At 46.2% G+C, this 22,550-nt stretch overlaps 1 pseudogene; it reads left to right on the top strand.

Annotated features, from left to right (window-relative positions):
• Nucleotides 1-262: 262 nt before the first annotated feature.
• Nucleotides 263-22,550, top strand: part of LOC134612220 (uncharacterized) — a 116,681-nt pseudogene continuing 94,393 nt past the window's right edge.

Here is a 22,550-nt window from a genome sequence, read left to right as displayed (position 1 = left end):
CACCCCAGTCCTCAGTTCTTATTTTGACCCTCAATTCGCAGCCTCGACTCGTTTTGTGTGGGGAAAGGGTATCCTAGCTGCACCATAGCTAGGGGGAGATTCTACACTTACAGGTCTCTACCGAGTATCGCTCCATTCGACTCTTCAAGCCCGGGAACCAGGACATCCAAGCGATCAAACCTCCTGCTAGCCTGGAGGCAATCGTAACAATTGGTGGCAGCGGCGGGATCCTCCTGGAATTCCTAGAAGAGGTACAGAACGGATGGAGAGTAACTACGACAAATTGAAGCGCACCACGCTAAAGGACTTACTTGAGAGCCGAGGGGGACACTCGAACAGCCGCCCAAGGAGAGAGCTAATCGCAGAACTAACCGAAATGGACCAGAGTTTTACCATGGCCGAAGCCACAGCCACTTGCACCGATGATAAAACCCGGTTGGTCAGGGAGAGGCTGCCCCTGTATGGGCCGAACCCTTCCGTGGAACTCATACGGCAATTAATGGCCAAAGCCGAGGCAGATGTCGAAAGGACCAGAGCCTACGAACACAAAATGAGACTCGCCGACCGAACCCCCCCGGAGGCAACGGGAGTTCCAAAGATTCCTTTCGCAGCATTTAAGCCGTTTGTGGAAAGTGAAATGGGGATTGACGAGTTCTTGGCCGATTTTGAACGGCAATGTGCACTACACCAAATCCCCGCCACAGCTTGGCCAAAGATACTAGCCGGGAAACTGGCGGGTCGAGCTATGGAGGCTTTTCGGACTCTCAGCACCGAGGAAGCGGAGCAATACCAGACGGTAAAGGACACCCTACTGAGGAGGTATGCAGTAACTCCCGACACTTATCGCAGACAATTCCGCAACACCAGTAAGAAAGTAAATGACACCCATGCTGAATGGGCTCACCGCATGCGGAGGGCGGCCACCCACTGGATGAATGGGTGCCGTGCCGTTACCGCAGCCGAAGTGCTGGAACTGTTTTTATTAGAGCATTTTTATGACGGGTTGGCGCCAAAGGACAGAGAGTGGGTAAAGGATCGGCGTCCGAGCGATCTCAATGTGGCAGCCCGACTAGCTGACGAACATCGGGACGCTCAAGTTCACGAATACCACCACTCTCGAATGGCGAATCGGGACGCTCAAGTTCACGAATACCACCACTCTCGAATGGCCGCCCGGCCCGAACCACGAGAGACCCCTAGACCGAACCCCCGACCTGAGTTTCGTACCCCAGTACCGGCCGGACCTACTCGCTATGCCGGGCCACCCAGCCAGTACCCCCAAGAACGTATCCGCCCCACTTGCCACAAATGCAAGCAGCCGGGGCACTTCATTTCCAACTGCCCCCTAAACAACAACCCCCCGGGTAACAACCGCCCCGCCCGTGCTTTTTGTGTAGACCAAGAAAATACTATGGAAGAGTATCTGGGACCATTGCATGAAGCCAACCCCGTGTATGCCGCAACCGACAACCGACAGCACCATCGACAGGAGGTACTGTTGGAGGGCCGCCCGGCACAAGGATTGAGAGACACCGGGGCCACCATCACTCTGGTCCAGGGGAAGCTCGTACCAACGCATAAGCGCTCCACAGACACGGTGGCGGTCCGAGTGGCTGGAGGGGACATATACAAATTACCCACAGCAAAAGTACATCTTGATTGGGGTGCGGGAAAAGGACTTGTGAGGGTGGGGATCATGGACAGTTTACCCGCTGAGGTCTTACTGGGCAACGACCTGGGACCTATGACTTCGGCATTTGCCCCCTCCTATAACTCTGAGGCATATCCGGTTATCACCCGGTCCCAGGCAGGACGGACTCGAGATGCTTCACCGGTGCGGGAGACTCAGGTAAGACCGATCCCGACTGTACCTAACTTCCCTGCCCCATTACCCTGGGATACCCCTACCGCCTTCGAGGCTGAGACTAAAACTGACCCCACTCTCCAGAAATACAGAGAGAGAGCCGACACTGGGACAGGGGGATCCGACCAAGAGATATTTGTATGGGAACAGGGGAGACTGTACCGACAGACGGAAAAGAAAGGGAACCATAGGAGGCAGTTAGTAATCCCTCACAAATATCAACGAGATATCCTCCGGATAGGTCACGACATTCCCCTAGCCGGACATTTGGCAGTAACCCGGACCCTTAAACGTATCACCCATACCTTCTTTTGGCCAGGGGTACATACCGATGTGCGTGCGTATTGCAGTACGTGCGAAGTGTGCCAGAGGGTCGGCAAAAGAGGAGACCACCCCAAGGTACACCTCATAAATATGCCCCTCATAGAAGAACCGTTCAGTAGAGTGGCCATTGACCTGGTAGGACCCCTCGCCACTCCCAGCCCCTCCGGGAAACGATATATCCTCACTATTGTGGATTACGCTACCCGCTACCCGCTACCCGGAGGCGGTGGCTCTGTCTAATATCCAGGCAGACACGGTAGCCAATGCGCTGGTCCAGGTCTTCTCTCGTGTAGGATTTCCCCGAGAAATCCTGTCCGACCGAGGCACCCAGTTCACGGCGGAACTAACGCAACAGCTGTGGCAGGTCTGTAAAATAAAATCCCTACTCAGTTCCCCATATCACCCCCAAACCAACGGACTATGCGAGAGGTTTAACGGGACCCTTAAACAAATGTTAAAGACCTTTACCCAGGAATATAGAGACTGGGAAAGTTTCTTACCGCACCTCCTATTCGCTTATCGGGAGGTGCCGCAGGAAACTACCGGATTCTCCCCGTTCGAACTGCTGTATGGACGCAAGGTCCGGGGCCCCCTAGACCTGATCCGAGAGCATTGGGAGGGGGAGACGGAGAACACGGGGGTCCCCATCATACCATATGTCCTAGAGCTTAGGGACCGCATGGAGCAGCTAGCCAGGTCGGTCCGGGCTAACCTCCAGGCGGCCCAGAGGCGACAGAAAGTCTGGTATGATAGAGGAGCAAGGAAAAGGAGCTTTGAGATAGGGCAAAAAGTAATGGTTCTTAAACCCGTCAAAACAGATAAATTGCAGGCAGCCTGGCAGGGCCCCTACCAAATAGTAGAGAAGAAAGGAGATACCACATATGTGATTGCCAGCTGCCACGACCCGAGCCTAAGGAAACTATTCCATATTAACATGTTGAAAGCATATCTCCAACGCCCCGAAGATGTGCTGGCCATCTGTAGTCCCGCAGCCGAAGACCCCGATAACTTGCCCATTCCCGACTTACTTACCCAGGACAACCCGGCCGATATAGTGGGCCAAGTACAGATAGGCGAGCGGCTTAACCCAGTAGAGAGGGAGCAATTGCAGCAATTGCTCCGAGAAAAACAGGCAATGTTCTCCCAAAAGCCAGGATTCACCAATCTAGCCACCCACCAGGTAGATACCCCCGGACAGCAACCCTTGAGGCAGGCCCCCTACCGCATCCCCGAGGCGGTCAGAGCGGGGATGAAACAAGAAATCCCGGAAATGCTGAACCTAGGGGTCATTGAGTCCTCCGATAGTCCCTGGGCATCCCCGGTAGTACTAGTACCCAAAAAAGACGGTACTACCAGATTCTGTGTGGACTATCGGAAACTTAATGATAAAACTGTGACAGACGCCTACCCCATGCCCAGGGTAGACGAGCTACTGGATCGCATAGCCCGGGGGAACTACCTAACTACCATTGACTTGTGTAAAGGTTACTGGCAGATTCCCCTGGCCAAGGAGGCTATCCCCAAGTCGGCATTCATCACCCCGTTTGGCTTATATCACTTCAAGGTTATGCCATTCGGGATGAAAAATGCCCCGGCCACGTTCCAGCGCTTGGTGGATAGACTCCTTGATGGCTTCCAGGGTTTCGCCTGTGCATACCTGGACGACATAGCGATCCATAGCGCGTCCTGGGAGGAACACCTAACCCACGTAGGCCTGGTCTTAGATCAGATTCGGGCCGCCGGCCTGACTCTGAAACCAGAGAAGTGCCATTTTGGCATGGCCAAAGTGCAGTATCTGGGTCATAGGGTGGGGTGCGGGAAGCAACGACCAGAGCCTGCTAAAATAGAGGCAGTTGCCAATTGGCCCACCCCCGCCACCAAGACACAAGTACTAGCCTTTTTAGGTACCGCAGGGTACTATCGGAAGTTTGTGCCTGACTATAGCGCCATTGCCAAACCCCTGACAGACTTGACAAAGAAAAACCTTCCTCGACAGGTCCTGTGGTCTCCCCACTGTGAAATAGCGTTTTAAACTTTAAAAACTGCTCTTGTGAATGCTCCCGTGTTGGCCGCCCCAGCCCCTTACAAACGTTTTATCGTTCACACAGACGCTTCCATGTTCGGGCTGGGAGCCGTCCTCAGCCAAGTAGGCGAAGACGGAGGGGAACACCCTATTGCCTACATCAGTCGTAAGCTCCTGCCATGCGAAGTTAGCTATGCCGCCGTGGAAAAGGAATGCTTGGCACTGGTGTGGGCACTAAAGAAACTGACTCCTTATATGTACGGGCAAGAATTCACTCTGGTTACGGACCACAATCCCTTGGTATGGTTAAACCGGGTCTCTGGAGATAATGGCCGACTGTTACGGTGGAGCTTGGCTCTACAACCATTTAATTTTACCATCACTTATCGACCCGGGAAATAGAATGGCAATGCCGATGGATTGTCCAGGCAAACCGATATCAGCCCAGCCTAACCAGAAGTCTGGACAGCCTTAGTCTACCCCGAAAAGGGGTCAGACGGTGTCTGCCAGAGTGTTCCACAAGGAGGGAGCACTGTTACATCACTGTTGTCCCCTGTTATGAAAGCCCTATTTTGTCGCATACTTTTGGTACTTTGGACACTGTTCTGACTGATTTACAGTCCTCGTATGGTCCAGCACGAACCCGCTATGTAAGCATATAGGTGGCCGCCATTTCGGGACTTTGCACGTGTTCGCGGCCATCTTACCTACAATCAGCGGTGTTTGCCCATGGCCATGTGGAACTAACAACGGAGACACAAACAGGCGAACACCGCTGAGACCTCCAGGATCACATAACTTAGTGCTGGACGTTCCGAACTATTCACCGTTCTGTAAGGCACTTGCCCTGCACATGGGGAATACAGCGACCCCAGGGATGACTACGGAAGGCAAAGGGTTGTGGAGTTTTACAGTCCGAACGAAGACCAACCGCAAGGCCTAAACGTATGGAACTATTTTCGGCTGGAAAGTCTGTGCGGTCGGTCCAAACTGTAGAAGCTCCTAACTCCCGAACCACTCATCCGAACGGGCCAGTTTTTGGATATGTTGGCCTCCCGAACAAGTAGGGGTGTACCCCCTGGTTTTAGGGTACATCCAGAATATGGACAAAAGTATGTGTAACATAATTGCATTACTTGGTTATCTGAGGGGAGGGGACATGTGGGTTGAACCCAATATGTGATTGGGTATTTTATGCCTCCCCTTGGGAGTGTCCCTTTTGTGTGTATTTACAATAAAAAGCAGGCTGGGCACCCCAGTCCTCAGTTCTTATTTTGACCCTCAATTCGCAGTCTCGACTCGTTTTGTGTGGGGAAAGGGTATCCTAGCTGCACCATAGCTAGGGGGAGATTCTACACTTACAGGTCTCTACCGAGTATCGCTCCATTCGACTCTTCAAGCCCGGGAACCAGGACATCCAAGCGATCAAACCTCCTGCTAGCCTGGAGGCAATCGTAACACTGCTATTAGCTTACAGTGAAATACTTTTTTTTCTTTTTAAAGGCACGCTATAGTGACACCAGATATGAGTGGCAAAGTACACTTGCAGAGGTTGGCAGAGTACACGCTGAAGGCCTGACACCCGCTTTAAGGACACTGACTGCTATTAGCTTACAGTGAAAAACTTTTTTCTTTTTAAAGGCACACTATTGTGACACCAGATATGAGTGGCAAAGTGCACTTGCAGAGGTTGGCAGAGTACACGCTGAAGGACTGACACCGAGACGCTTGCAGACAACTAACTGCTATCAGCTTACAGTGAAAAACTTTTTTCTTTTTATAGGCACGCTATTGTGACACCAGATATGAGTGGCAAAGTACACTGGCAGAGGTTGGCAGAGTACACACTGAAGGCCTGACACCCAGACGCTTGCAGACAACTAACTGCTATTAGCTTACAGTGAAAAACATTTTTCTTTTTAAAGGCACGCTATGATATGAGTGGCAAAGTGCACTTGCAGACGTTAGCAGAGTACACGCTGAAGGCCTGACACACCCGCTTTAAGGACACTGACTGCTATTAGCTTACAGTGAAAAACTTTTTTCTTTTTAAAGGCACGCTATTGTGACACCAGATATGAGTGGCAAAGTGCACTTGCAGAGGTTGGCAGAGTACACACTGAAGGCCTGACACCCGCTTTAAGCACACTGACTGCTATTAGCTTACAGTGAAATACTTTTTTCTTTTTAAAGGCACGCTATAGGATCACCAGATATGAGTGGCAAAGTGCACTGGCAGAGGTTGGCAGAGTACACGCTTAAGGCCTGACACCCAGACGCTTGCAGACAACTAACTGCTCTTAGCTTACAGTGAAAAACTTTTTTTTTCTTTTTAAAGGCACGCTATTGTGACACCAGATATGAGTGGAAAAGCACACTTGCAGAGGTTGGCAGAGTACACGCTGAAGACCTGACACCCAGACGCTTGCAGACAATTAACTGCTATTAGCTTACAGTGAAAAACTTTTTTTCTTTTTAAAGGCACGCTATATTGACACCAGATATGAGTCGCAAAGTGCACTTGCAGAGGTTGGCAGGGTACACGCTGAAGGCCTGACACCCGCTTTAAGGACACTGACTGCTATTAGCTTACAGTGAAAAACTTTTTTTCTTTTTAAAGGCACGCTATTGTTACACCAGATATGCGTGGCAAAGTGCACTTGCAGAGGTTGGCAGAGTACACGCTGAAGGCCTGACACCCAGACGCTTGCAGACAACTAACTGCTATTAGCTTACAGTGAAAAACATTTTTCTTTTTAAAGGCACGCTATGATATGAGTGGCAAAGTGCACTTGCAGACGTTAGCAGAGTACACGCTGAAGGCCTGACACCCGCTTTAAGCACACTGACTGCTATTAGCTTACAGTGAAATACTTTTTTTTCTTTTTAAAGGCACGCTATAGTGACACCAGATATGAGTGGCAAAGTACACTTGCAGAGGTTGGCAGAGTACACGCTGAAGGCCTGACACCCGCTTTAAGGACACTGACTGCTATTAGCTTACAGTGAAAAACTTTTTTCTTTTTAAAGGCACACTATTGTGACACCAGATATGAGTGGCAAAGTGCACTTGCAGAGGTTGGCAGAGTACACGCTGAAGGACTGACAACGAGACGCTTGCAGACAACTAACTGCTATCAGCTTACAGTGAAAAAACTTTTTTCTTTTTATAGGCACACTATTGTGACACCAGATATGAGTGGCAAAGTACACTGGCAGAGGTTGGCAGAGTACACGCTGAAGGCCTGACACCCAGACGCTTGCAGACAACTAACTGCTATTAGCTTACAGTGAAAAACATTTTTCTTTTTAAAGGCACGCTATGATATGAGTGGCAAAGTGCACTTGCAGACGTTAGCAGAGTACACGCTGAAGGCCTGACACACCCGCTTTAAGGACACTGACTGCTATTAGCTTACAGTGAAAAACTTTTTTCTTTTTAAAGGCACGCTATTGTGACACCAGATATGAGTGGCAAAGTGCACTTGCAGAGGTTGGCAGAGTACACACTGAAGGCCTGACACCCGCTTTAAGCACACTGACTGCTATTAGCTTACAGTGAAATACTTTTTTTCTTTTTAAAGGCCCGCTATAGGATCACCAGATATGAGTGGCAAAGTACACTGGCAGAGGTTGGCAGAGTACACGCTTAAGGCCTGACACCCAGACGCTTGCAGACAACTAACTGCTCTTAGCTTACAGTGAAAAACTTTTTTTTCTTTTTAAAGGCACGCTATTGTGACACCAGATATGAGTGGCAAAGCACACTTGCAGAGGTTGGCAGAGTACACGCTGAAGACCTGACACCCAGACGCTTGCAGACAATTAACTGCTATTAGCTTACAGTGAAAAACTTTTTTTCTTTTTAACCCCTTAAGGACCAAACTTCTGGAATAAAATGGAATCATGACGTGTCACACACGTCATGTGTCCTTAAGGGGTTAAAGGCACGCTATATTGACACCAGATATGAGTCGCAAAATGCACTTGCAGAGGTTGGCAGAGTACACGCTGAAGGCCTGACACCCGCTTTAAGGACACTGACTGCTATTAGCTTACAGTGAAAAACTTTTTTTCTTTTTAAAGGCACGCTATTGTTACACCAGATATGCGTGGCAAAGTGCACTTGCAGAGGTTGGCAGAGTACACGCTGAAGGCCTGACACCCAGACGCTTGCAGACAACTAACTGCTATTAGCTTACAGTGAAAAACATTTTTCTTTTTAAAGGCACGCTATGATATGAGTGGCAAAGTGCACTTGCAGACGTTAGCAGAGTACACGCTGAAGGCCTGACACCCGCTTTAAGCACACTGACTGCTATTAGCTTACAGTGAAATACTTTTTTTTCTTTTTAAAAGCACGCTATAGTGACACCAGATATGAGTGGCAAAGTGCACTTGCAGAGGATGGCAGAGTACACGCTGAAGGCCTGACAACCGCTTTAAGCACACTGACTGCTATTAGCTTACAGTGAAATACTTTTTTTTCTTTTTAAAGGCACGCTATAGTGACACCAGATATGAGTGGCAAAGTACACTTGCAGAGGTTGGCAGAGTACACGCTGAAGGCCTGACACCCGCTTTAAGGACACTGACTGCTATTAGCTTACAGTGAAAAACTTTTTTCTTTTTAAAGGCACACTATTGTGACACCAGATATGAGTGGCAAAGTGCACCTGCAGAGGTTGGCAGAGTACACGCTGAAGGACTGACAACGAGACGCTTGCAGACAACTAACTGCTATCAGCTTACAGTGAAAAAACTTTTTTCTTTTTATAGGCACACTATTGTGACACCAGATATGAGTGGCAAAGTACACTGGCAGAGGTTGGCAGAGTACACGCTGAAGGCCTGACACCCAGACGCTTGCAGACAACTAACTGCTATTAGCTTACAGTGAAAAACATTTTTCTTTTTAAAGGCACGCTATGATATGAGTGGCAAAGTGCACTTGCAGACGTTAGCAGAGTACACGCTGAAGGCCTGACACACCCGCTTTAAGGACACTGACTGCTATTAGCTTACAGTGAAAAACTTTTTTCTTTTTAAAGGCACGCTATTGTGACACCAGATATGAGTGGCAAAGTGCACTTGCAGAGGTTGGCAGAGTACACACTGAAGGCCTGACACCCGCTTTAAGCACACTGACTGCTATTAGCTTACAGTGAAATACTTTTTTTCTTTTTAAAGGCACGCTATAGGATCACCAGATATGAGTGGCAAAGTACACTGGCAGAGGTTGGCAGAGTACACGCTTAAGGCCTGACACCCAGACGCTTGCAGACAACTAACTGCTCTTAGCTTACAGTGAAAAACTTTTTTTTCTTTTTAAAGGCACGCTATTGTGACACCAGATATGAGTGGCAAAGTACACTTGCAGAGGTTGGCAGAGTACACGCTGAAGGCCTGACACCCAGACGCTTGCAGACAATTAACTGCTATTAGCTTACAGTGAAAAACTTTTTTTCTTTTTAAAGGCACGCTATATTGACACCAGATATGAGTCGCAAAGTGCACTTGCAGAGGTTGGCAGAGTACACGCTGAAGGCCTGACACCCGCTTTAAGGACACTGACTGCTATTAGCTTACAGTGAAAAACTTTTTTTCTTTTTAAAGGCACGCTATAGTGACACCAGATATGAGTCGCAAAGTGCACTTGCAGAGGTTGGCAGAGTACACGCTGAAGGCCTGACACCCGCTTTAAGCACACTGACTGCTATTAGCTTACAGTGAAATACTTTTTTTTATTTTTAAAGGCACGCTATTGTTACACCAGATATGAGTGGCAAAGTACACTTGCAGAGGTTGGCAGAGTACACGCTGAAGGCCTGACACCCGCTTTAAGGACACTGACTGCTATTAGCTTACAGTGAAAAACTTTTTTCTTTTTAAAGGCACACTATTGTGACACCAGATATGAGTGGCAAATTACACTGGCAGAGGTTGGCAGAGTACACGCTGAAGGCCTGACACCCAGACGCTTGCAGACAACTAACTGCTATTAGCTTACAGTGAAAAACATTTTTCTTTTTAAAGGCACGCTATGATATGAGTGGCAAAGTGCACTTGCAGACGTTAGCAGAGTACACGCTGAAGGCCTGACACACCCGCTTTAAGGACACTGACTGCTATTAGCTTACAGTGAAAAACTTTTTTCTTTTTAAAGGCACGCTATTGTGACACCAGATATGAGTGGCAAAGTATACTTGCAGAGGTTGGCAGAGTACACGCTGAAGGCCTGACACCCGCTTTAAGGACACTGACTGATATTAGCTTACAGTGAAAAACTTTTTTTCTTTTTAAAGGCACGCTATAGTGACACCAGATATGAGTGGCAAAGTGCACTTGCAGAGGATGGCAGAGTACACGCTGAAGGCCTGACACCCGCTTTAAGCACACTGACTGCTATTAGCTTACAGTGAAATACTTTTTTTTCTTTTTAAAGGCACGCTATAGTGACACCAGATATGAGTGGCAAAGTACACTTGCAGAGGTTGGCAGAGTACACGCTGAAGGCCTGACACCCGCTTTAAGGACACTGACTGCTATTAGCTTACAGTGAAAAACTTTTTTCTTTTTAAAGGCACACTATTGTGACACCAGATATGAGTGGCAAAGTGCACTTGCAGAGGTTGGCAGAGTACACGCTGAAGGACTGACAACGAGACGCTTGCAGACAACTAACTGCTATCAGCTTACAGTGAAAAAACTTTTTTCTTTTTATAGGCACACTATTGTGACACCAGATATGAGTGGCAAAGTACACTGGCAGAGGTTGGCAGAGTACACGCTGAAGGCCTGACACCCAGACGCTTGCAGACAACTAACTGCTATTAGCTTACAGTGAAAAACATTTTTCTTTTTAAAGGCACGCTATGATATGAGTGGCAAAGTGCACTTGCAGACGTTAGCAGAGTACACGCTGAAGGCCTGACACACCCGCTTTAAGGACACTGACTGCTATTAGCTTACAGTGAAAAACTTTTTTCTTTTTAAAGGCACGCTATTGTGACACCAGATATGAGTGGCAAAGTGCACTTGCAGAGGTTGGCAGAGTACACACTGAAGGCCTGACACCCGCTTTAAGCACACTGACTGCTATTAGCTTACAGTGAAATACTTTTTTTCTTTTTAAAGGCACGCTATAGGATCACCAGATATGAGTGGCAAAGTGCACTGGCAGAGGTTGGCAGAGTACACGCTTAAGGCCTGACACCCAGACGCTTGCAGACAACTAACTGCTCTTAGCTTACAGTGAAAAACTTTTTTTTCTTTTTAAAGGCACGCTATTGTGACACCAGATATGAGTGGCAAAGTACACTTGCAGAGGTTGGCAGAGTACACGCTGAAGGCCTGACACCCGCTTTAAGGACACTGACTGCTATTAGCTTACAGTGAAAAACTTTTTTTCTTTTTAAAGGCACGCTATAGTGACACCAGATATGAGTCGCAAAGTGCACTTGCAGAGGTTGGCAGAGTACACGCTGAAGGCCTGACACCCGCTTTAAGCACACTGACTGCTATTAGCTTACAGTGAAATACTTTTTTTTATTTTTAAAGGCACGCTATTGTGACACCAGATATGAGTGGCAAATTACACTGGCAGAGGTTGGCAGAGTACACGCTGAAGGCCTGACACCCAGACGCTTGCAGACAACTAACTGCTATTAGCTTACAGTGAAAAACATTTTTCTTTTTAAAGGCACGCTATGATATGAGTGGCAAAGTGCACTTGCAGACGTTAGCAGAGTACACGCTGAAGGCCTGACACACCCGCTTTAAGGACACTGACTGCTATTAGCTTACAGTGAAAAACTTTTTTCTTTTTAAAGGCACGCTATTGTGACACCAGATATGAGTGGCAAAGTGCACTTGCAGAGGTTGGCAGAGTACACACTGAAGGCCTGACACCCGCTTTAAGCACACTGACTGCTATTAGCTTACAGTGAAATACTTTTTTTCTTTTTAAAGGCCCGCTATAGGATCACCAGATATGAGTGGCAAAGTACACTGGCAGAGGTTGGCAGAGTACACGCTTAAGGCCTGACACCCAGACGCTTGCAGACAACTAACTGCTCTTAGCTTACAGTGAAAAACTTTTTTTTCTTTTTAAAGGCACGCTATTGTGACACCAGATATGAGTGGCAAAGTACACTTGCAGAGGTTGGCAGAGTACACGCTGAAGGCCTGACACCCAGACGCTTGCAGACAATTAACTGCTATTAGCTTACAGTGAAAAACTTTTTTTCTTTTTAAAGGCACGCTATATTGACACCAGATATGAGTCGCAAAGTGCACTTGCAGAGGTTGGCAGAGTACACGCTGAAGGCCTGACACCCGCTTTAAGGACACTGACTGCTATTAGCTTACAGTGAAAAACTTTTTTTATTTTTAAAGGCACGCTATAGTGACACCAGATATGAGTCGCAAAGTGCACTTGCAGAGGTTGGCAGAGTACACGCTGAAGGCCTGACACCCGCTTTAAGCACACTGACTGCTATTAGCTTACAGTGAAATACTTTTTTTTCTTTTTAAAGGCACGCTATAGTGACACCAGATATGAGTGGCAAAGTACACTTGCAGAGGTTGGCAGAGTACACGCTGAAGGCCTGACACCCGCTTTAAGGACACTGACTGCTATTAGCTTACAGTGAAAAACTTTTTTCTTTTTAAAGGCACACTATTGTGACACCAGATATGAGTGGCAAATTACACTAGCAGAGGTTGGCAGAGTACACGCTGAAGGCCTGACACCCAGACGCTTGCAGACAACTAACTGCTATTAGCTTACAGTGAAAAACATTTTTCTTTTAAAAGGCACGCTATGATATGAGTGGCAAAGTGCACTTGCAGACGTTAGCAGAGTACACGCTGAAGGCCTGACACCCGCTTTAAGCACACTGACTGCTATTAGCTTACAGTGAAAAACTTTTTTCTTTTTAAAGGCACACTATTGTGACACCAGATATGAGTGGCTAAGTGCACTTGCAGAGGTTGGCAGAGTACACGCTGAAGGACTGACACCGAGACGCTTGCAGACAACTAACTGCTATCAGATTACAGTGAAAAAACTTTTTTCTTTTTATAGGCACGCTATTGTGACACCAGATATGAGTGGCAAAGTACACTGGCAGAGGTTGGCAGAGTTCACGCTGAAGGCCTGACACCCAGACGCTTGCAGACAACTAACTGCTATTAGCTTACAGTGAAAACATTTTTCTTTTTAAAGGCACGCTATGATATGAGTGGCAAAGTGCACTTGCAGACGTTAGCAGAGTACACGCTGAAGGCCTGACACACCCGCTTTAAGGACACTGACTGCTATTAGCTTACAGTGAAAAACTTTTTTCTTTTTAAAGGCACGCTATTGTGACACCAGATATGAGTGGCAAAGTGCACTTGCAGAGGTTGGCAGAGTACACACTGAAGGCCTGACATCCGCTTTAACCCCTTAAGGACACATGACATGTGTGACATGTCATGATTTCCTTTTATTCCAGAAGTTTGGTCCTTAAGGGGTTAAGCACACTGACTGCTATTAGCTTACAGTGAAATACTTTTTTTCTTTTTAAAGGCCCGCTATAGGATCACCAGATATGAGTGGCAAAGTACACTGGCAGAGGTTGGCAGAGTACACGCTTAAGGCCTGACACCCAGACGCTTGCAGACAACTAACTGCTCTTAGCTTACAGTGAAAAACTTTTTTTTCTTTTTAAAGGCACGCTATTGTGACACCAGATATGAGTGGCAAAGTACACTTGCAGAGGTTGGCAGAGTACACGCTGAAGGCCTGACACCCAGACGCTTGCAGACAATTAACTGCTATTAGCTTACAGTGAAAAACTTTTTTTCTTTTTAAAGGCACGCTATATTGACACCAGATATGAGTCGCAAAGTGCACTTGCAGAGGTTGGCAGAGTACACGCTGAAGGCCTGACACCCGCTTTAAGGACACTGACTGCTATTAGCTTAAAGTGAAAAACTTTTTTTATTTTTAAAGGCACGCTATAGTGACACCAGATATGAGTCGCAAAGTGCACTTGCAGAGGTTGGCAGAGTACACGCTGAAGGCCTGACACCCGCTTTAAGCACACTGACTGCTATTAGCTTACAGTGAAATACTTTTTTTTCTTTTTAAAGGCACGCTATAGTGACACCAGATATGAGTGGCAAAGTACACTTGCAGAGGTTGGCAGAGTACACGCTGAAGGCCTGACACCCGCTTTAAGGACACTGACTGCTATTAGCTTACAGTGAAAAACTTTTTTCTTTTTAAAGGCACACTATTGTGACACCAGATATGAGTGGCAAATTACACTAGCAGAGGTTGGCAGAGTACACGCTGAAGGCCTGACACCCAGACGCTTGCAGACAACTAACTGCTATTAGCTTACAGTGAAAAACATTTTTCTTTTAAAAGGCACGCTATGATATGAGTGGCAAAGTGCACTTGCAGACGTTAGCAGAGTACACGCTGAAGGCCTGACACCCGCTTTAAGCACACTGACTGCTATTAGCTTACAGTGAAATACTTTTTTTCTTTTTAAAGGCACGCTATAGTGACACCAGATATGAGTGGCAAAGTACACTTGCAGAGGTTGGCAGAGTACACGCTGAAGGCCTGACACCCAGACGCTTGCAGACAATTAACTGCTATTAGCTTACAGTGAAAAACTTTTTTTCTTTTTAAAGGCACGCTATATTGACACCAGATATGAGTCGCAAAGTGCACTTGCAGAGGTTGGCAGAGTACACGCTGAAGGCCTGACACCCGCTTTAAGGACACTGACTGCTATTAGCTTACAGTGAAAAACTTTTTTTATTTTTAAAGGCACGCTATAGTGACACCAGATATGAGTCGCAAAGTGCACTTGCAGAGGTTGGCAGAGTACACGCTGAAGGCCTGACACCCGCTTTAAGCACACTGACTGCTATTAGCTTACAGTGAAATACTTTTTTTTCTTTTTAAAGGCACGCTATAGTGACACCAGATATGAGTGGCAAAGTACACTTGCAGAGGTTGGCAGAGTACACGCTGAAGGCCTGACACCCGCTTTAAGGACACTGACTGCTATTAGCTTACAGTGAAAAACTTTTTTCTTTTTAAAGGCACACTATTGTGACACCAGATATGAGTGGCAAATTACACTAGCAGAGGTTGGCAGAGTACACGCTGAAGGCCTGACACCCAGACGCTTGCAGACAACTAACTGCTATTAGCTTACAGTGAAAAACATTTTTCTTTTAAAAGGCACGCTATGATATGAGTGGCAAAGTGCACTTGCAGACGTTAGCAGAGTACACGCTGAAGGCCTGACACCCGCTTTAAGCACACTGACTGCTATTAGCTTACAGTGAAAAACTTTTTTCTTTTTAAAGGCACACTATTGTGACACCAGATATGAGTGGCTAAGTGCACTTGCAGAGGTTGGCAGAGTACACGCTGAAGGACTGACACCGAGACGCTTGCAGACAACTAACTGCTATCAGATTACAGTGAAAAAACTTTTTTCTTTTTATAGGCACGCTATTGTGACACCAGATATGAGTGGCAAAGTACACTGGCAGAGGTTGGCAGAGTTCACGCTGAAGGCCTGACACCCAGACGCTTGCAGACAACTAACTGCTATTAGCTTACAGTGAAAACATTTTTCTTTTTAAAGGCACGCTATGATATGAGTGGCAAAGTGCACTTGCAGACGTTAGCAGAGTACACGCTAAAGGCCTGACACACCCGCTTTAAGGACACTGACTGCTATTAGCTTACAGTGAAAAACTTTTTTCTTTTTAAAGGCACGCTATTGTGACACCAGATATGAGTGGCAAAGTGCACTTGCAGAGGTTGGCAGAGTACACACTGAAGGCCTGACATCCGCTTTAACCCCTTAAGGACACATGACATGTGTGACATGTCATGATTTCCTTTTATTCCAGAAGTTTGGTCCTTAAGGGGTTAAGCACACTGACTGCTATTAGCTTACAGTGAAATACTTTTTTTCTTTTTAAAGGCCCGCTATAGGATCACCAGATATGAGTGGCAAAGTACACTGGCAGAGGTTGGCAGAGTACACGCTGAAGGCCTGACACCCAGACGCTTGCAGACAATTAACTGCTATTAGCTTACAGTGAAAAACTTTTTTTCTTTTTAAAGGCACGCTATAGTGACACCAGATATGAGTCGCAAAGTGCACTTGCAGAGGTTGGCAGAGTACACGCTGAAGGCCTGACACCCGCTTTAAGCACACTGACTGCTATTAGCTTACAGTGAAATACTTTTTTTTCTTTTTAAAAGCACGCTATAGTGACACCAGATATGAGTGGCAAAGTACACTTGCAGAGGTTGGCAGAGTACACGCTGAAGGCCTGACACCCGCTTTAAGGACACTGACTGCTATTAGCTTACAGTGAAAAACTTTTTTCTTTTTAAAGGCACACTATTGTGACACCAGATATGAGTGGCAAATTACACTGGCAGAGGTTGGCAGAGTACACGCTGAAGGCCTGACACCCAGACGCTTGCAGACAACTAACTGCTATTAGCTTACAGTGAAAAACATTTTTCTTTTTAAAGGCACGCTATGATATGAGTGGCAAAGTGCACTTGCAGACGTTAGCAGAGTACACGCTGAAGGCCTTACACACCCGCTTTAAGGACACTGACTGCTATTAGCTTACAGTGAAAAACTTTTTTCTTTTTAAAGGCACGCTATTGTGACACCAGATATTAGTGGCAAAGTGCACTTGCAGAGGTTGGCAGAGTACACACTGAAGGCCTGACACCCGCTTTAAGCACACTGACTGCTATTAGCTTACAGTGAAATACTTTTTTTCTTTTTAAAGGCCCGCTATAGGATCACCAGATATGAGTGGCAAAGTACACTGGCAGAGGTTGGCAGAGTACACGCTTAAGGCCTGACACCCGCTTTAAGGACACTGACTGCTATTAGCTTACAGTGAAAAACTTTTTTCTTTTTAAAGGCACACTATTGTGACACCAGATATGAGTGGCAAATTACACTGGCAAAGGTTGGCAGAGTACACGCTGAAGGCCTGACACCCAGACGCTTGCAGACAACTAACTGCTATTAGCTTACAGTGAAAAATATTTTTATTTTTAAAGGCACGCTATGATATGAGTGGCAAAGTGCACTTGCAGACGTTAGCAGAGTACACGCTGAAGGCCTGACACCCGCTTTAGCCCCTTAAGGACCAAACTTCTGGAATAAAAGGGAATCATGACATGTCACACATGTCATGTGTCCTTAAGGGGTTAAGCACACTGACTGCTATTAGCTTACAGTGAAATAGTTTTTTTTTCTTTTTAAAGGCACGCTATAGTGACACCAGATATGAGTGGCAAAGTACACTTGCAGAGGTTGGCAGAGTACACGCTGAAGGCCTGACACCCGCTTTAAGCACACTGACTGCTATTAGCTTACAGTGAAATACTTTTTTTTCTTTTTAAAGGCACGCTATAGTGACACCAGATATGAGTGGCAAAGTACACTTGCAGAGGTTGGCAGAGTACACGCTGAAGGCCTGACACCCGCTTTAAGGACACTGACTGCTATTAGATTACAGTGAAAAACTTTTTTCTTTTTAAAGGCACACTATTGTGACACCAGATATGAGTGGCAAAGTACACTGGCAGAGGTTGGCAGAGTACACGCTTAAGGACTGACAACGAGACGCTTGCAGACAACTAACTGCTATCAGCTTACAGTGAAAAAACTTTTTTCTTTTTATAGGCACACTATTGTGACACCAGATATGAGTGGCAAAGTACACTGGCAGAGGTTGGCAGAGTACACGCTGAAGGCCTGACACCCAGACGCTTGCAGACAACTAACTGCTATTAGCTTACAGTGAAAAACATTTTTCTTTTTAAAGGCACGCTATGATATGAGTGGCAAAGTGCACTTGCAGACGTTAGCAGAGTACACGCTAAAGACCTGACACACCCGCTTTAAGGATACTGACTGCTATTAGCTTACAGTGAAAAACTTTTTTCTTTTTAAAGGCACGCTATTGTGACACCAGATATGAGTGGCAAAGTGCACTTGCAGAGGTTGGCAGAGTACACACTGAAGGCCTGACACCCGCTTTAAGCACACTGACTGCTATTAGCTTACAGTGAAATACTTTTTTTCTTTATAAAGGCACGCTATAGGATCACCAGATATGAGTGGCAAAGTACACTGGCAGCGGTTGGCAGAGTACACGCTTAAGGCCTGACACCCAGACGCTTGCAGACAACTAACTGCTCTTAGCTTACAGTGAAAAACTTTTTTTTCTTTTTAAAGGCACGCTATTGTGACACCAGATATGAGTGGCAAAGTACACTTGCAGAGGTTGGCAGAGTACACGCTGAAGGCCTGACACCCGCTTTAAGGACACTGACTGCTATTAGCTTACAGTGAAAAACTTTTTTCTTTTTAAAGGCACACTATTGTGACACCAGATATGAGTGGTAAATTACACTGGCAGAGGTTGGCAGAGTACACGCTGAAGGCCTGACACCCAGACGCTTGCAGACAACTAACTGCTATTAGCTTACAGTGAAAAACATTTTTCTTTTTAAAGGCACGCTATGATATGAGTGGCAAAGTGCACTTGCAGACGTTAGCAGAGTACACGCTGAAGGCCTGACACCCGCTTTAAGCACACTGACTGCTATTAGCTTTCATTGAAATACTTTTTTTCTTTTTAAAGGCACGCTATAGTGACACCAGATATGAGTGGCAAAGTACACTTGCAGAGGTTGGCAGAGTACACGCTGAAGGCCTGACACCCGCTTTAAGGACACTGACTGCTATTAGCTTACATTGAAAAACTTTTTTCTTTTTAAAGGCACACTATTGTGACACCAGATATGAGTGGCAAAGTGCACTTGCAGAGGTTGGCAGAGTACACGCTGAAGGACTGACACCGAGACGCTTGCAGACAACTAACTGCTATCAGATTACAGTGAAAACATTTTTCTTTTTAAAGGCACGCTATGATATGAGTGGCAAAGTGCACTTGCAGACGTTAGCAGAGTACACGCTGAAGGCCTGACACCCAGACGCTTGCAGACAACTAACTGCTCTTAGCTTACAGTGAAAAACTTTTTTTTCTTTTTAAAGGCACGCTATTGTGACACCAGATATGAGTGGCAAAGTACACTTGCAGAGGTTGGCAGAGTACACGCTGAAGGCCTGACACCCAGACGCTTGCAGACAATTAACTGCTATTAGCTTACAGTGAAAACTTTTTTTCTTTTTAAAGGCACGCTTTAGTGACACCAGATATGAGTCGCAAAGTGCACTTGCAGAGGTTGGCAGAGTACACGCTGAAGGCCTGACACCCGCTTTAAGCACACTGACTGCTATTAGCTTACAGTGAAATACTTTTTTTTCTTTTTAAAGGCACGCTATAGTGACACCAGATATGAGTGGCAAAGTACACTTGCAGAGGTTGGCAGAGTACACGCTGAAGGCCTGACACCCGCTTTAAGGACACTGGCTGCTCTTAGCTTACAGTGAAAAACTTTTTTCTTTTTAAAGGCACGCTATAGTGACACCAGATATGAGTGGCAAAGTGCACTTGCAGAGGTTGGCAGAGTACACGCTTAAGGCCTTACACCCAGACGCTTGCAGACAACTAACTGCTCTTAGCTTACAGTGAAAAACTTTTTTTCTTTTTAAAGGCACGCTATAGTGACACCAGATATGAGTGGCAAAGTGCACTTGCAGAGGTTGGCAGAGTACACGCTGAAGGCCTGACACCCAGACGCTTGCAGACAATTAACTGCTATTAGCTTACAGTGAAAAACTTTTTTCTTTTTAAAGGCACGCTATATTGACACCAGATATGAGTCGCAAAGTGCACTTGCAGAGGTTGGCAGAGTACACGCTGAAGGCCTGACACCCGCTTTCAGCACACTGACTGCTATTAGCTTACAGTGAAAAACTTTTTTTTTTTTTAAAGGCACGCTATTGTTACACCAGATATGAGTGGCAAAGTACACTGGCAGAGGTTGGCAGAGTACACGCTGAAGGCCTGACACCCGCTTTAAGTACACTGACTGCTATTAGCTTACAGTGAAAAACTTTTTTTTTCTTTTTAAAGGCACGCTATAGTGACACCAGATATGAGTGGCAAAGTGCACTTGCAGAGGTTGGCAGAGTACACGCTGAAGGCCTGACACCCGCTTTAAGGACACTGACTGCTATTAGCTTACAGTGAAAAACTTTTTTCTTTTTAAAGGCACGCTATTGTTACACCAGATATGAGTGGCAAAGTACACTGGCAGAGGTTGGCAGAGTACACGCTGAAGGCCTGACACCCAGACGCTTGCAGACAACTAACTGCTATTAGCTTACAGTGAAAAAACTTTTTTCTTTTTAAAGGCACGCTATTGTGACACCAGATATGAGTGGCAAAGTACACTTGCAGAGGTTGGCAGAGTACACGCTGAAGGCCTGACACCCAGACGCTTGCAGACAATTAACTGGTATTAGCTTACAGTGAAAAACTTTTTTTCTTTTTAAAGGCACGCTATAGTGACACCAGATATGAGTCGCAAAGTGCACTTGCAGAGGTTGGCAGAGTACACGCTGAAGGCCTGACACCCGCTTTAAGGACACTGACTGCTCTTAGCTTACAGTGAAAAACTTTTTTTCTTTTTAAAGGCACGCTATAGTGACACCAGATATGAGTGGCAAAGTGCACTTGCAGAGGTTGGCAGAGTACACGCTTAAGGCCTGACACCCAGACGCTTGCAGACAACTAACTGCTCTTAGCTTACAGTGAAAAACTTTTTTCTTTTTAAAGGCACGCTATAGTGACACCAGATATGAGTGGCAAAGTGCACTTGCAGAGGTTGGCAGAGTACACGCTGAAGGCCTGACACCCAGACGCTTGCAGACAATTAACTACTATTACCTTACAGTGAAAAACGTTTTTCTTTTTAAAGGCACGCTATATTGACACCAGATATGAGTCGCAAAGTGCACTTGCAGAGGTTGGCAGAGTACACGCTGAAGGCCTGACACCCGCTTTCAGCACACTGACTGCTATTAGCTTACAGTGAAAAACTTTTTTCTTTTTAAAGGCACGCTATTGTTACACCAGATATGAGTGGCAAAGTACACTGGCAGAGGTTGGCAGAGTACACGCTGAAGGCCTGACACCCGCTTTAAGCACACTGACTGCTATTAGATTACAGTGAAAAACTTTTTTCTTTTTAAAGGCACGCAATTGTTACACCAGATATGAGTGGCAAAGTACACTGGCAGAGGTTGGCAGAGTACACGCTGAAGGCCTGACACCCAGACGCTTGCAGACAACTAACTGCTATTAGCTTACAGTGAAAAAACGTTTTTCTTTTTAAAGGCACGCTATTGTGACACCAGATATGAGTGGCAAAGTACACTTGCAGAGGTTGGCAGAGTACACGCTGAAGGCCTGACACCCAGACGCTTGCAGACAATTAACTGCTATTAGCTTACAGTGAAAAACTTTTTTCTTTTTAAAGGCACGCTATAGTGACACCAGATATGAGTCGCAAAGTGCACTTGCAGAGGTTGGCAGAGTACACGCTGAAGGCCTGACACCCGCTTTAAGGACACTGACTGCTCTTAGCTTACAGTGAAAAAGTTTTTTTTCTTTTTAAAGGCACGCTATAGTGACACCAGATATGAGTGGCAAAGTGCACTTGCAGAGGTTGGCAGAGTACACGCTTAAGGCCTGACACCCAGACGCTTGCAGACAACTAACTGCTCTTAGCTTACAGTGAAAAACTTTTTTCTTTTTAAAGGCACGCTATAGTGACACCAGATATGAGTGGCAAAGTGCACTTGCAGAGGTTGGCAGAGTACACGCTGAAGGCCTGACACCCAGACGCTTGCAGACAATTAACTGCTATTAGCTTACAGTGAAAAACTTTTTTCTTTTTAAAGGCACGCTATATTGACACCAGATATGAGTCGCAAAGTGCACTTGCAGAGGTTGGCAGAGTATACGCTGAAGGCCTGACACCCGCTTTAAGCACACTGACTGCTATTAGCTTACAGTGAAAAACTTTTTTTCTTTTTAAAGGCACGCTATAGTGACACCAGATATGAGTGGCAAAGTGCACTTGCAGAGGTTGGCAGAGTACACGCTGAAGGCCTGACACCCGCTTTAAGGACACTGACTGCTATTAGCTTACAGTGAAAAACTTTTTTCTTTTTAAAGGCACGCTATTGTTACACCAGATATGAGTGGCAAAGTACACTGGCAGAGGTTGGCAAAGTACACGCTGAAGGCCTGACACCCAGACTCTTGCAGACAACTAACTGCTATTAGCTTACAGTG

This window comes from Pelobates fuscus, chromosome 5 (genome assembly GCF_036172605.1).
Source record: "Pelobates fuscus isolate aPelFus1 chromosome 5, aPelFus1.pri, whole genome shotgun sequence".
Taxonomy (NCBI): Eukaryota; Metazoa; Chordata; class Amphibia; order Anura; family Pelobatidae; genus Pelobates; species Pelobates fuscus.
Note: the sequence above shows the minus strand (reverse complement) of the source record. Positions and strands in the feature narration are given on the sequence as shown.